This window comes from Cynoglossus semilaevis, chromosome 10, assembly GCF_000523025.1.
Source record: "Cynoglossus semilaevis isolate Cse_v1.0 chromosome 10, Cse_v1.0, whole genome shotgun sequence".
NCBI lineage: Eukaryota > Metazoa > Chordata > Actinopteri > Pleuronectiformes > Cynoglossidae > Cynoglossus > Cynoglossus semilaevis.
This window is the reverse complement of record NC_024316.1, coordinates 13,511,360-13,527,651: the sequence shown is the minus strand read 5'-3', so window position 1 is coordinate 13,527,651 and position 16,292 is coordinate 13,511,360. Positions and strand designations below refer to the sequence as shown.

At 43.7% G+C, this 16,292-nt stretch overlaps 1 protein-coding gene across 3 annotated transcripts in view; it reads left to right on the top strand.

Moving 5' to 3' along the window:
* Nucleotides 1-134: 134 nt before the first annotated feature.
* rarga (retinoic acid receptor gamma a) overlaps nt 135-16,292 on the top strand; it is a 62,588-nt gene continuing 46,430 nt past the window's right edge. The window contains exon 1 of one of the 3 annotated variants that reach the window (XM_008318894.3): nt 135-465. The gene's annotated coding sequence lies outside the window, so the exon portion shown is untranslated. Of the gene's footprint in view, nt 466-898; nt 1,048-8,873; nt 9,055-16,292 lie in introns of those variants that run through there. The other 2 variants (XM_008318895.3, XM_008318893.3) reach the window with 2 other exon arrangements.

The following is a 16,292-nucleotide window of genomic DNA, read 5'->3' as shown; positions in this document are numbered from 1 at the left end:
TTAACAAAAGTTTTCCATATAAAAAGCTGATTGTTTTCCCCATACACCCGCTGTGCTTCAATACACCACTAGAGGTCGACACAGTGCCGCAGATGTTTTCTCACGGCGCCTGCTCATCGACGCCCCTGAGCTGCCGCTGTAGCCGTGACACGGTGACGGATTGGTAAGCCGCGAGTGTGAAAAATGAGTGAAATGACCTCCGAGGGCTGATCCAAACTGACTGTAGCTGAGGAGAAGGAGGCTCACCGAGGACCGACCACCCACCGGCGTCTCCTCCACAGACACAAATAAACAAACAACCAAACAAACACACAAACGAACGAACGAAGTTTTGTTGGCGGAGATCTCGCTGCTTCTCGTCATCCTCCACTGTCAGCACTTCAAACTCCCGGGGTAGAGGATGTGTTCGTGGTGTTGATGTGTTTGTTGTGCGTTTGAAGCGGAGGCATTCGCTGCAGAAACAAGGTAGGCTGGTGAACTTTTCATAAATCATCTCCTGTCGTGATTAATCGGGTGTGTCCTGAAGAATAAAAGCAGCTCTCGCTGCCTCAATCAGGGTGTGTGTCAACTATGCGAGTGGTTGTGTGTGTGTGTGTGTGTAGTCGTCATGAGAACACGTTATGGCAGGGCATGAGATAATTACAGGCTGCTCAAACTGTTTGGTGACTGAGTAGAACAGCAGTCACTGCCAACGCACACACCTGTAAAGCCCTGCTTCGCCCCAGGCTTAAAGACAGACTTCATCACTGTCTCTCCGTGTCTCTGTGCCTGTTTGTCTGCACCTCCCGCCTCCTCCTCCTCCTCCTCCTCCTCTTCCAAACTACTACTCTTCCTGCACAAACTCCTGCCTGAATGTGTGCTTTATGAGAAGAGTGCCAGCTGTAGACATGGGGATGATGAGGTACTAAAGTTTATTCCAAGCCGAACCACAGGGTTGGTCTTAGATCTACTTCCAGGACACTTCATTGAGTTCATCAGAATGACTTAAGAACCCAGAGGGAAAAACTCTAGCGGTAGACGGCAGGATAGAACTCGCGATGAGCACAGGTAAAAGGATTTTAAAATAATAATAATAAAAAAAAAAACTAAACCTGAACTCATAAATATAACGCTATCTTAAAATCGCACTTTGCACAAGTTCAGTGGAAAATCACTTGCACAACTCCAGAGCTTTAAACCACAATATGGCACGGTGCAACCGAAACTTGAGGCACAACGAGTGGTTTGTGCTATTTCCTAACCTAATTAGTCCACGCTAACCAGTAGATACAGATAAGTAAACCTTGTCCAAAACTATAGCTAGAACAAGTTTCAGCTAATGTGGTTAATATAAAATAACTAGTAACATCCTACTACATGGAAAGTACTATAAATGTAGCTTAGCTATATTTTGTAATAGAAAGATGTCAGTAAAAATGCTAAAGCTAAAGCTACAATTAAGACTTTACCTGAAAATTCTAGTCTATCAAGTCTAGTGTAGCTGTCTTAAATAGGTGCTAGTCAGTCAGTTAGCAAAAAAAGCTAGAGGATAATTGAATGTTGGCCAAAGCTTAGAATAGCTCATAGCTTAACAGTAGTTTATAGTTGGTGTCGAGACATTAAACACTTGTCAAAAGGGTTATGTGTAGCAAAAACAAAACAAAAAACACCTGAGACTTTGACTAATCAGGAGAGCAACAGAGTAATCCCACATTCAGTACAATAATTTCTATTATTTGTAGCTAGAAAGGTATCTTAATGTTAGCCCAAAAAGTAATAGTCTAAATGTAGCCAAAAGTTTATTTAGTAATAAAAAGTTACAAGTAAAATTGCTAGAGGTTAACCACTAAAGTCAGGTAAACGTAAAAACAGCCAGAATTAGCAGTTAACACAAAACATAATAACATGTGAAAAGTAAGCCACACATAAAAAGATAATCAGTATTAGTCATTTTATTAGGCCAAAACTCACCCACAACTAAATGTTACTTCCCCCACCCAAAAAAAAAAACAACCAAAAGACAAGAAGTTAAACAGTAGCTTAACAGTAGTTTATAGTTACTGTAGCTCAAAGATAGCTACAACATTTGATCAGATTGCCCTGGACCTGGTCCAAAATGACCCCGTTACATATTTCACAGAGGCAAAGCAGCCTTGTTAAAACAGTGAATTTCCTACTTCCATTCCAACCGAACATAATGTCCCTACTGTACATGATATACATATTTATACTCCAACTCAACACGCCAGCGAGCAAAAGCAAATGAAAACCTTGTTATTTTTCATGTTTCCTGTGGAGTATTTAGTGCCCGGCTTTCTCACAAGGGCAGTTTTATGTGCAGGGCAGGAGGCATGGAAAAGAAGACCTTTCCTTTTGAGCTCACAGATTTGCAGTAATTACAGAATCACTTCCATATGTGGCTCTCTGGCTGCCTTCTGGCTGCCCCCACCACCCTTCTCTTCCCCACTCTTGTCCCTCCTCCTCTCTCCCCCTTTTTCATTTGCATTCTCCCTCTATTCCTTCTTTTTTTTTTTTTTTTTTCCCCTTTTAAGCGTTTTATATCTTGGCGTCCTCTCACGCACTCAGAGCAATCTTTTTGTAAAACCACAGCTTAAACAAAGTTTATGATAATCAGAACATCCTGGCATTTCTGGCAAACAGTTGCGCTTTTTCGGGGGATTTAATTAGACGATGCTTGCCAGCAAATAAGTGTGTGTGAGTTAGCGAGGGAGAGGAGACATGGACGGGAGAGGGGAAACGTTGAAGAATATGGAAATATGGAAAGAAGGGAAGAAAAAGAACTGGAGGAAAAAAAAAACTTGAGAGGCAGGGACGGAGCGTGAAGGAGGGAGAGGTGGAGGAGAAAATAAAGCAGAGGGAGGGGGGGAGGGAGGGAGTAATGCTTTCTGACAGAGGTGGGTTCAAGATGGGTTCATGGTGACATCATGGCTGATTTTTGAGGAAAGTATGGACAGGAGAACCGTTCACCTTCCATTGGACGCACATTTTTAGGGAACAGTCAGGAAGTTTGTGCGCTTTTAACACAAGCTGGTAGCTGCGGCCACGACCTCGGGTCGAAACCCATTATATGCAAGAAACCTTTTATACTATACATTTACACACACACACAAAAACACACGTTTTCTCTTAATGTCAACTATGCTAAAAGAGTTCTTGGCTCTGTGTCTGTCTTTCATATGTTTTTCTCCGAGTCGTCACGTGTGCCCTCCAGTCCCCAATACATACGTCTCTCTTTTGCTATGTGTAACTCATTTTCCTGTGTGTACTGTAGTATTCCTCTGTGTATGTTTTTATTTCAAGGCGGCAGGACTCCAAATTAGCGCACGTTGCCAGATGGGTATGAATGACCTCCTTCATTTTGCAGGGTGTGTGTTTAAAGTCTGTGACCAGGAAAGTGCAGGCAAGTGTATATTTGTGTGTTGTATGTGTGTGTGTGTGTATTTAGGAATGTGCTCCTGCTTGTGTGCAAAATGACTGTGGAGTTAGCGGGGTGTTTGAGTTCGCCCTGCGTCCCATTGCCTGTCTCAGTGCGGCACCAAACGGCACATGACATCAATCTGAAAGTGAGGGGAAATAGTGATCTCATTACAGGCATCTTGTTACTGATTAAAAGCTGCCGCCACAGGCACCACATCTCACCCCCCCATCTATTCCTCCATCTCAACCTCCACTTTCCTCCCCCTCTCTCTCTCTCTCATCAAGCCTCTGATTCTCTGGACCAATGGCGTCTCACCTTCGAACTCCCTCATCTCTTCGCTCAGTGCTGTAATGTGACATTGGAGAACCGTAATATTGAGTTAGTCTCTAAAAGTGGACTTTCAGGGCTGTGTTCTCTGTACTCAAAGTCCAGTTGTAGTAAACAAGAGTTTAAACAATAGTGAAAGAAGTAGAAATGATTTAAAAAAGAAAATGCTGCTTTTGTACTGTGTTGTACTGGTTCCCTTTAGGGTTACAGAAGGAAGAAAAATGAGGTTTACAAGTATGTGATTTGTCACCGCAGTGACAGGAAGTACTCTGTGAAGTTTTCCTAAGAAAGTGTCAACACAATACACAGTCAGAGGTGTCCTGCTTACTGTGAAACCTTTGTATTAAATTACATAATAATGATTAAAACTTACCTCAAACATTACAGTAAGATATTGTATATTATTACCTGTGAGAAACTCAGACATTCTTCAGGAATGACAGGTCTGAAACCTGTCAAGTCTGGTTTCCTACTGACTTTTATAATTACTGATGTGGACACAGTAATTATTTTCAGGGAGAAAAAATTTGGTCGAACAACATACTCAGTTGACATGGAGTTTTTTTTTTTACAACAATTACAGGACACAGCGTGTACAAATATTAAGGACATTAAAGGTGTTAGATTAATCCTTTAATTACAAATGTTAACAGAACCAACCCTTCGCGTGCTGGGCTCTGGTCCTGAGCCAGTAGCTACAGTCGACTTACCTTTGCTTCTAAAAATATGGAGGTGCTTTCAGTGTTTTGTTTTCCAGAAGGTTTCTGAATGTGTGTCTGTAGTTCGAATGTCTCTTTAAATATGAAATTTATTACACAGTCACCATCAGAAATACAATGGTCGGCCGATATTGTCGGTCATTCCTATCGAAAACCCCTGCTTGCAATCAGCGGAACTGCAAGCAAAATGCCATTTTTAAAGAACCTTAAAAATTATACTTCAAATTCCTGAGCTATTTACACAGTAGTACTATCAGTATGACCAACAATAACATACAGCCAGACCAGACCTGCTGTGTTCAGCCAATCACAGCAGGTAAGGAAAATAAATAATCCCTAATAATCCAATTCACCAGCCACATGGTCCAATGAAGTAGCAGTGCACTTGGTCTTAAATTAAATTCTGTAACCACACACACTGATTATGACTAAACTGATCCTAATGTGATCAGGCACCCCGGCGTACCACTAGAGGGAGCCCAAGAACAATCAGTGCTACGCGAACCATAGTTTGAGAACCACTGCATTAGAGTTTGACTGGATGTCTTATATACCATCTACCCTTGTACTCCCCCCCCCCCCCCCCCCCCCTCCCCCCCCCCCCACCCCTCCCCTCCTTCCTGCCTCTCTTCCTCTCACTCCTGCCAGGAACCCCGGGGCTTCTGCTTCATTCTGCTGTGTGAATGCAAATACGTCTGCAACCAAAGTGGAAACACACGAATGAGTATGATGTGTCCATGCATATTTCATATCTTCATAAACACACCCAGAGAGGCTGTACAATCTGCCGGGCCACTTCCTCTGAGGAATGGCCTCGCTGTATTTGACTTTTTGTCAGTGCGCGCTGTGTCAGGATTGATGTCAGGGCAGCGTGTTGTGATGTCACAGGCTGAAGTTAATGATACGAGAACGACGGGGGCCAAGGGCCATGTTTCCAGTGGTGCCCAGAGAGAGAGATAGCACCCTGATCTGTCTTCATTATCCCCCACTCTACAGCCTCACAGACACAATGATCATAAATCTCAGCCTGGAGCACACTTCACTGACACTGAAACACAAACACTAGTAACCCCTGACCTTCTTGCTGCTACTGCCTACACACACACACACACCCACACGCTCGTCCGCGCACGCGCACCAGAGCACACATGCAGTACGCAGGACGATGAATGTGCATGAGCGTACGCCAAGCCTAAACAAACCCCCTGCTCGCACTCACTGTCATAATTTAATAAGGAGCGCAGCACGCCCTGCGCACTGACGTACACACCACTAACCCCGTGCACTTGACTGCATAATCCCAGACAAACTCATGCTTTCAGTCAGACCTAATTGCATCACACTAACCTTAAATTCACACTTCAGCGTCCTAGTTCTCTTCGTATACCGTTGGCCACGTTCATCGCTCCTGCTCCGTATTACACAATTGTTGATTTACTACTGCTACGTAAACACTTGAGGGTTTTCTCATTAGCCCTAGTGGCCTCATAAGCAACACGTAAATCAAATGTAAACAAGATAAGAATCGGTCCGAGGGCTTTTTGGAGCAAGGCTCAGATCTGGCCTTCCTGGATATAAGGTTTCGACAAAAAAGGCAAAAGTGCCCCTCGCTGCTGACCCATTCAGTCGACCTGATTATGTTCTGGCAGCCACTCATCAGAAATTGTATGAAAGTAGATTTCAGAAAGCTACTGTCAGCCATATGTGCATCTGAAGATTGAAAACACATTCGTTTTTTTTTAAACCATGTGAGCTTGTCTTGATCCAGGGAAGACTTGGGGGTCAGTGTGTTTGAGCCCCAGATCTGAGTCTGTATCAGAGCAATTACTGGGGTTTACAGAAAATACAAGCGGCAGTTATGGCCCGTCTTAGACGTACATGTAAGTGGGAAGAAGAGTCCCACGTGCTGCATTGATGGAAATCCTTGCTTTTGGACTGTAAGATTTATGAGAGTGCAGTGGAGCATGACCAATGTGCCTGAAGGGCATTGTTTCAGATGAAGTTTCAGAAAAGTAGAGCGTGTGTGTGTGTTGGTTATTTGAAAAAAAAGAAAAAAAGAAGAAGATTTGCCTTTACCGACGGGGGAAGAAGAATGCACGTATTTGTGTGGACATCTGTCGGAGCCCCCATCCTCGCCCCCCCATCCTTCGTGTTGTGCAGTAGAAGTTAAAAAAGTGCCTGTTGAGGTGCCAGTTAAGGTGTGCCGCCTCCTCCCAGCTCTGAGGTTTGACTTTCTGCTCATAACCAAAACAACTTGAGAAACATTACATTGAGAAAAACAGGGCACACACCCAGAACCACAAACACATAAACACACATCTGAAACATATGATCTCATATGGAGTGAGGGGCACGTACAGGGGCACACCCACAGCTGCTGCACTAACTCTGCCATCTCTACGGCTGAAGTGCCACGAGCAGTTTCATTTCATTTTAGTTTTTTTAGTTTTTCATTTTAGAATGTTAGCAGAGAAAATCTCCCCACTGCATCAGACTGAGCAGGATGTTGACATGTGTTTCATATCCCCAGAAAAGCGAGCAGTGACCGGGGATTCTGGTTTTCATTTGATTCAGAGTGGGGTTTTTTTTTTAATGTATGTCGAATTCCTTTAAATCCAACACTGGAGTTAGATTTAGAAGCATCGGTGATCGTTCTGTCTCCAGTAATCAGTCGGATCAGATAACTTTGTCAGCACTACTGTAAGTACTGCAGTACTGCAGTACTTACAGTATTATCACTGTGGTGATAAGATTCTCACAGAAACATGGAAAGCAATAAAACCCAGAGCCAAACAAAAACACAGCGACTAGACTTCTTTATGTTTTAGTCCAACCAAAATATGGCTTGTGGGCCAGTGGTAGCACTTGAATAAATTTGTTTGATCGGTGACATGCTGGATAAGTTTTGCAATATGTTACATGTTACCACATTTAAAACGCAAGCAATGATTTTGACGAAGTATTAGCAAATTTCCGACAAACATTAGGCAACTTTTTTTTCTTTTTTTTTTTTTTATTTCTTTTTTTGTTTTGTATTTCTTGTTTTGCCCACTTTTGGCCTTTATGCCTTGACCTTTCTTTTGTTTTTTGTTCTGTGAAATGCGAAGGTATTTCACCGATCTTTAGGTGTTTTTGGAGTCAGGTTCTGAAATGAATGCCCTCTTAACTGTCTACATTTCTATTTAGCTTTTTTTATTTTTTTGAAAGATTTATCTTTGTCGTGTTACTTTAAGCCATTCTTTACATTTTTATCAAAAATGTGTGATTATAATGCTATTTTTTCCACTGTTTTGCTAAGTCTGCCATTATTTCAGCAGTAATTTCTAGTTTATTTTGTAAACTCTACCTCTTTTCCTATCGATCAGACATCTTTTGACTAAATTATATCGTAATAATTAATTGAGTTATTTATGCTCTGACCTATCGATCAGACATTTTTGACTAAATTATATCATAATAATTAATTGAGTTATTTATGCTCTCGTGATTTGTTATGTGATTATAAATATACATATAACACATTAGAAAAGCTAAAAAAAATGTCCTGCAGAAATCCATCCCAACCTGACATGGCAATGATTTAATGACATTAATAACTATAACGAGGGCGTTTGTTACCATGTAAATAAATGTGTCTTGATGCGGTGTGTGTGTGTGTGTGTGTGTTTGCTGCTCACTTACACTCCTCTGTATCACAGAAAAACCAATTGGCTCTCCGGCATGTTTACATGGGTTAATCTGAGCCTGCCTATAAAACGCTGGACACCCCCGCTGACGTTAATCACAGCAGGTTTAATAGACAAGGCGAAATCACTTAGATGTTCTCGGAAGACAAAAATACATTCTTTCCAAATCGCAGAGTTCTTCTCTGCGATATTCAAACATGAAACCGTCAGTTTCGGGCCAGACGTCATGTCCTATTAGAGCGTTAGCTTATTGATCAAACATAAATCAAGAGCAGATGCGTTTGCCGTGATTCTGGATTTGAACACCTCACAGTTTGTGAGTAAACTCTAGCAGTGAAACTGAAGGGGAAAAAAAAAGAATTTACTCATGAGACAAAGACGGCAGAGCAACGAGAGAGAGAGAGAAAGAGAGAGGGGGGAGAGAGAGAATTAAAAACAGAAACCTAAGCTCTCTGGGCCTTTTTCTTCCCTGCAGGCATTTTGTGGCATGTGAAAAAATGTGCTGTATATTTGAAGTGTTGGGTCACGTGACAACGGACGGCTTTATGAATCGGAGAGTATAATTATTTCTGAGTAAGTGAGAGAGTGAGTGTGTACCTGTCCTTAGGGAGTGAAGGAGTGATTTTAAGAGAGCGGAGAGGGTAGAAGGAGGAGTGTAAGTGTGTGTGTGTGTGTGTGTGTGTGAGAGAGAGAGAGAGAGAGAGAAGGAGGGAGGGAGAGAGTGTCCCTCATTGCTGTGCTGTCGTTGCTGTCAGAAGGACTTTGATGAAACTACACACATCTTTTTCTCCCTCTTCTTCTTGGCTACGCCGCACTAATCCGTCCATTCAAGAGCAGATCTGTCCGTCCGTCCGTCTGTCCATCTGTCCGTCCGTCCATCTGTGTCTCAGCAACACAAGAGCCGGTGAGTCATTTGTACCTCACGAGTTTGGAACCTGGAACTTTAGCCGTTGTTTATCTCTCTTCAGCCTCTTCAATCAATGTTGATAGGGAGAAAGAGAGAGGAGAAGAGAGAGGACGGGGGGAGGGTTCAGGGGGGACACCTAAAAAAAGAGAGAGACTGTGTTTTAGTTTAGAGGTCAACGGTTTTAATTAAAGACAGACTCTTGAGTTGAGGAGCTCCAGGGCTGGTTAAAGTTTGTGAACAGCCCAAACGGAGTGTTTGTTTGCATGTGTTGTTTATTTATGACAATCCTGCCCCCCCAAAAAAAACACACTGGACCACATATCAAACAAACCGGTCTACATGTGCACATATGTGCCTATTAATGAGGGCTCCAAGTGTTACCCAGTGCCTGTGGAGCTCTTTATTATTAGCATATGTGCCTGAGACTGTGTGTGTTTGATGTGTTATGAACGCGTATTCACCAGAGGAGTCGCCAATCCCTGACCTGAGTGTGTGTGAGTGAGTGTGTGTGTTTTTTCTTTTTAACAAACAGCTTACACACACAGGAATAAAGCAGCATTGTTTCTTTTTTCCATTTTAAAGAGCACAGACTAGTTCCTGTGGAGCGAGGTGTGTCCTCTGATCTGCTCTTAGTTTACACGGACGTTTATTCATTGTGTTCTCGCAGCTAGCCGAACGGCAGCCAGCATTATTTATCGATGATGGCACGCAGAGTGTGCCTGGTTAACAGGTTCCACTTGTTAACGGCCATGCGCGCCACATTCCGACGAGCACTTTCGTGATTTGGCTATCGGACGGAGATCAGAGCAGCAGAATGTCAGCGCGCGTAGCCTCTCCTCTCTGCTTGGCTTCATCAGCGTCACAGCCCCTGCAGCTGGACAGCCTGGGCTCTGCACCTGCCGTCCACCGCCTGCTTCTCCTCATGGACCTGATATAAAAGTTAAGGACAGTTTGAAGTCAGTCACTGAAGTGAAACGGTCACAAAGCGTTCCTGTGCTCGTTCCTGCTGCATCATTTTCAGTCCGGAGTGGAAAAGTTAAAGCTGTTCTCTGCACCACCCTAGTTGGGGTTTTTGTTGTGTGTGAGGAGAGAATAGTTTTCTGCCGTTCTGTTCAGTTTGATTGTTTGGAATCAATTATTTTTCATTATAAGCTCCAGATGTTCGCGTCTCATTACTCACGACTTCAGCTTCAAGGGTCGGACCAACGTCATCCATGTTTTTTCTTTTTCCCTCTGTGTTGTTGTTGATGTAAATGTTTACTCGTCTGACACGGACCAATCTGGGTTCACACGCTCTGGTGTCAGCACACTGGTAAAAAAAAAACATGTCCTCCAAAACAATTGCGTGACGCGGTGGTCGATCTTTCTTTCATTAAAACCCAGTGATTGATGCTCGCTTCTCACTCGTTCAGTAAATGACTTCAGTGTCTGCTTTGGATCACACGCTTCAAAACCCACTCCAGCATTTTTGTGTTTTGTTTTGTTTTAATCTTCCACAAAACTAGTTTTTTTAAAGTGTTAAAATCTTTTCGACGGGTTGACACACATTCATATTTACCCCTGCTGACCTGTGACAGCAGCGCTTCGCTATTGCAAAACCCTCACGTCTGTGACATGACTGAGCGGTAAATCTGGGAGTTGTTGATACCTGTCTCTTTCTGGAATTTTCTATTGCAATTAAGACCAAGTGGAAGGGAGGAGTTAGACAGGTGGTTTTAGGGGAATCGAGGGGCTCCGCGGCAGCACGCTGTAATTAACCAGGAAACTGTGTGAAACACAGTTTCCTGTGTCTATTTTTGCAGGTGTGCCGCTCTGATTGTGAGGATTTACATTTCCAGTCTGCCTCAGAGCCCTCATTAAAAACCTCTTTCTGCACTAAGCTGTGTGAATGTGGCTTTTTTTTATTTTTTTTATTTGCATGTCGTACTGTTGTATATGTGTTGCGTGTCTGTGTGACTGAGCCTCGTTTCTGTCTGAGCATTGCTTTCCTGGGGCTATGTGTGGAGATTTGTGCTGAAACCCATCCATTATGTGTTTCTGTACGGAAGGATTTTCTTTTTCTTTTTTTTTCCCCGACTCCGAGTTGAGGAGAACAACACCTTCACAGTTGTCTTTCCGAATCCACAACACATTCATTTTCACTTGTTATTCCATGCAGTGGATCTAAAACTTTTCACTGCTTTTTTTTTTTTTTCTGTCCTGTCTTTGTCTTTTCCTGTTGTGGTGTGTTTTCCTTTTTTGCTGCTGGATCTGCTGCTGGAGCACTCCAAAAAATCCCTACCACATCATGTAAACAGCAGGCTGTCAGGATGACTTCATCATGTCACAAAGTGTTTTATGTCTCACTGAGAGATCTCCCTCTTTCCATTCTTCTCTCCACTGCTGCAAGTCAACACAGTGTCATGTGTAGCAGTACTTTTAAGAAAAACAACAACAAAAAAAGACTAAATTTAAAGAAAAAACAACCAGCAGTCCAACGATTAAAAATCGTCTTGGCACTCCTTGAAAATAAACAATACATCTTCAGTGACAAATGATTACACAGACGTGCTACTTTGTGGTGTTGCTGTGAGCAAATGTGTGTTTGTGCGATGCCAAGAGCTGAAAGATGTCAAACTCGTCTGAGGCGGTGGTATGCAGATCTGTTTGGAGAGACACCGGACTGTCTGTCACTAGCTGTCTCCCTCAGAGCCATTAGCCAGCCATTTGTTGAAAGACTGGAAGCTGTCATCTCCACGTCAGATAGTAGCACTGAGGATATTGTTTTCGCAGTCAAAATAGTGGTGATGCCAGCAGTGGGATCAGATAACGTCGCTCTGATCCTGTTTCAATGTAAAACATTTAAATATTTCTTCAGAGCCTTTTCGACTCCACTAACCATTCCTGGTGGCTAATGTGTCAGCTGTGATGACACTTCATGTTCATTTGGCTCCGAGCGGTTGGAAAAGCCAGTCTCTCGACTCCGGTCCAGACACATGGACTGTAAAATCATTGTTTGACTGCTGTGGTACCGTGACTTCATCCACCAACCCTGCCTTGTTTCTTTCATTTCCTTGGACATAAATCATTTGTTGACAATTGGAAGACGGTGCCTAACAGACATGCACAGAGGAGAGACAGGAGCGAGCAGGTCAGAGGGGGAGAAAAGGGAGACACGCCGCCAACATTTCTCTGCCCAGATTCATGGTTTACTTCATTTATCTGCAGGCTGTGAATTTGTCGAGGTTTTGACTTGCAGCTCTGCCCGGGATGATTGACACATATTTTTATTTTACCTCACAGAAGACATCTGACACTTGTATAGCGTTTCAATTCGAGGGAAGAAGAAAAAAAAAAACATGGATGTACCCATTCTCAGAGAGCTGAAACACAGATTCACTGTACGAGAAGTCAGTGTAAATTTAACCTGCACAGCAAATATCCACAAAGACAAACATGCAATTTTGTGCAAAGAACTCGATGTGACGTCACATTCAGTTACAGTAAAGTCGTCTGTGTTGTTTCTCTGACAGGAATTAAAAAAAAAAAAAGATTCCCCTGTAAACCGACCAGGACAGTTAGACTGCTGCTCATATTTGCAGAGTAATCACCTGTGGTTTCTTCTTCTGGTGCTGACCGAAAAAAAGAAAAAAAACAACTGTCACTGCCGTATGTGTGTGGTGCAGAGCTTGATGTTAGGATGTCTTGATTTATTTGTTGTTTTTGACTGCAGTACTCAGTGCCAGAGGGGCTGAGTTTCGTCATAACGTTTAAGGAACAATTGCTGTTGCTCTCACAGAGGATTTGATGCCCTTTGTTTGACTGACATTCAATCTGTGGGAACCATTCTTTCTCTTTCTCTCGTTTTTTAAATCTTGCTCAATTCTGTCTTTTTCCATCTTCTTCCTTCGCTGAAATCTAACCTCTTGAGCAGACGAATAAAATCACAGTCACGGTGCGTGCCTCGTCTTGCGGAGCTGCCTTCCAAAGCCGCTGACTTGATTGATTAGCATTTCGCCCGCTACACAATGTCTTGTCCTGATAAAAATGAATGGCTTATCCGGAGTGTAACCGATGAGTCTGCGCCGACATGACAAACGAATGTGTGAGCTCTGACACACACTGTTTACAGAAACAACCAAAGTCAATTTGAGCTGCCACAGTGCACCTCCGAGCCAATGATGGAAAGTCCCAGTCCCAGCAGTTATGAACCCTCCCACGGCTGGCCCCGGTGCCTGCCTGGCCACTCGCTGCCTCTTTGTGCCCCCCCCAGGCTCAGGGGAAGTAGGGAGGCCCTCCATGCCCATTTGGCCCTGGCTAACAGAGGATGAGGTCACTCTGAATTCCCCTTATCCTCTTATAGCCCCAGACGGACTGGCCAAGGGAGCCCACCACAGGACCCAACATGCAACATAAATGAATGGCTGTGTAGAAAAATGTGCAGCACTAAATGTGACTCATTAAAAAACACTCTGGCGCCAACTGCTGTATTCATTTATTGTCGGTGTTTGGGGACAGAAAGGTTTATTTTAGGGAGATGTGACTCTTCCAGTGTCCTTGTTAGATTTTTCTCTCCTCGTGTCTTATGAGGTGTTATTATTTAATTAAAATAATATTTTTAGACTGCATGTAGGTCCTCCTTCCTCCCCTCCCCTACAGGGGGTGCTGTAAATGTAGACAAAAAAAAATATCTAGGCCAGCTGTTAATAACAGGACAAACAGAGGTGACATTGGTTTCACTGGATCCTAGCGCCTGCTGATTGGTACGCCGCTAATTATGTTGTGAGGAAGGTTTAATGTATATTTAAAAAAGACAATTTAATGATGATAGTCTTTGAAATTAAGTACTTTATACTATTGTTTCCCAAAGACTGGGTCGTGTTTTTCTTTTGTTTCGTTGGTTTCAGATCATGTTTCCCAGGAGTTTATGATAATGTCTATTGACTTGGGTCTTGATGGTTTGTGACTTTTAAAAAATGGGTCCCCAGAAAAAAAAAGGTTTGAAAAAACACTGCTTTATACAACTATGTACTAAGACTTGGCTGATCTCTTATTCTTCTCTTTGCATTAATTAATGTTGCACTACTGCCACCTAGAGAGTCTTTTTTTTTTACCAACCTAGTAAAATAACAGGAAAAACAGGAAATACAGACAGGGGGCAGCACCAATGGCTTTGCATATATTTTATAACCAGAATGGCTGAGAGGAGTACTTGATTTTTTTTCATCTTTGTGTATACTCTACAGTAATCTTCAGTTAAGAGCCCATTAACGTTGCTTCTGTGTGCAGTTAAGAGTCATTGTTTGGAGCTCACACACTGTTGTTCCCTCCTGTAGGCCTGAAAAAAAAAATCACTTCCACAGTCTTTACTCTCTGCTGTGATTTCTGTCTCTGCTCACACATCTTCATTTTTTCCCTCCCAGCACTTGCAGACAGATTGAGCTGCCTTTATGGGGCCTGGTTTGAGTTCATGCGGCAGATACCCAAACAGGCGGATCGCTGGCCAACTACATACTCATAACACACATGCATACACTCACACAAGTTATGAGACTGCGCTTTTGCTGGCAGTTTTGTTTTTCCAATCTGTACTTCTTCTCCCATTAGGCCCACTGTGAGCGCAGCACTGCTGTTTTTCCTTTTTTTTTCTTTTTTGTATGTCTGTGTGTGTGTGTGTGTGTTAGCTGCACGCTGGAGTTACTACACAGGGTCGTGGTTGTATTTGCAGCCGAAGGTGAGTCGTGCGAGTGGCAGGCAATGGAAGGGAATGGGATTTAGAGCTTTGGGTTATAAGATTACGGAGTAGGGGATGATGGGAAAGTTCTCCAACAGCTGGATTAAAAGAGGCGCAGATGAGTCGAAACGGTGGAATGACGGCAAGAAGAACGAAAACCCGAGAAACGGGGAGTGAAAGAAGGAGAGCGGAGGGAAAAGAAAGATGGCAGTATGGCTGCGTTGGCAGGATGGGGGTGGGTGCCTGTTGGCGGCTGCTCCTTCCTGAAACGTGGCCACCCGAGCCTGCCTGGGCCCTGGATGCACATGTGGAACAGTTTACTGTAATGGAACTCTAAATTAGTGGTGGTTTGAAGCTGCCTGCAGCAGTAGGCTGTAATTAACTGGCTCTGTTGAAAGAGAAAGAGCCAGAAAGAGAGTCAGGGAGGGAGCCAGAGTCCTGGAAAAGGCAAAGGGGTGAGGTGTGTGTGTGTGTGGGTGTGATTGGGTGCTCCCCCACATGTGTGCTGTTTTTTTTTTTTTTTTTTCTTCCAGCTTGTGATTGCGTGTGTATGCCTGGCGACTGTGCGCTGCATATGTGTGCATCTTGGAACACTCTCATCCTTTTTTTTCCCGGGCACGGCGCCATCTCTTAGTGCCCCCCAGTGCCCAGATTCTGTCATTGTACCGCTGGAGTTTTTTTTTTAAATTTTTTATTATTATTATTTTGCTCAATTTACCAGTTCACTAATTCAGACCCCCCACCCTCCTCACTGTACTCCCCCCTCCTCCTCTTCTCTTTGTTTATACCAAATTCATTACCAAGATTTTTTTCCCAGTTTTTTTTTTCTTCACAAGCCACAGCAGTTCCAAATTCCTTGGCTCTGCTCTTTTTCAAAGCCACATAAAAAGCACGCTGATCACACACACACACACACACACACACCACCCACTCCAGAAGTTGTACTGGGGAAGAGTGAAAAGGCACAAGGAAAACATAGAGGAGAAGAAGAAAATGGGAGGCTTTACTGGGATTTTTCCTGCTCTTTTATTAACCGTCAACACGGAACAACATGACTGCAGCCTTGTCCGCACATGACTCTGACTCGTCTCTGCCTACTGTGTGGAGCGGAGCAGCGACGAGCGGGCCGCAGGAGGCCGCAGCCAAAATGACTCTGTGGGATGGGAGCCTGACCTCAGGAGAAGATAGTTAGAAGTGACAGCAGCAGTTAGCAATCAGTGGATCTCACCCCCCCCCTTTCTCCCACCCCCGTCGACTCCAAGCCCACCCCCCAACCCCCTCCATGCTCTGGACCCCGTGTCTGGGCCTCTGCTCCTGGGGGAAAGCGGCAGAGAGGCAGGCTGCTGTGCGAGGCTGGCAGCAGGAACAGAGGAGCTCTTTATAGTGGAGTTCTGGTGATTTAAATCATATGGCATAGCCTGGAATCACTGTAGAAGTCTGGAAGCTCTTCAAAACTGCTGGAACAAGAGCTCTCTCTTTTTCTCACTCTCATTTTCCCCCTTCCCCTCCTCGTGCCCCCTCC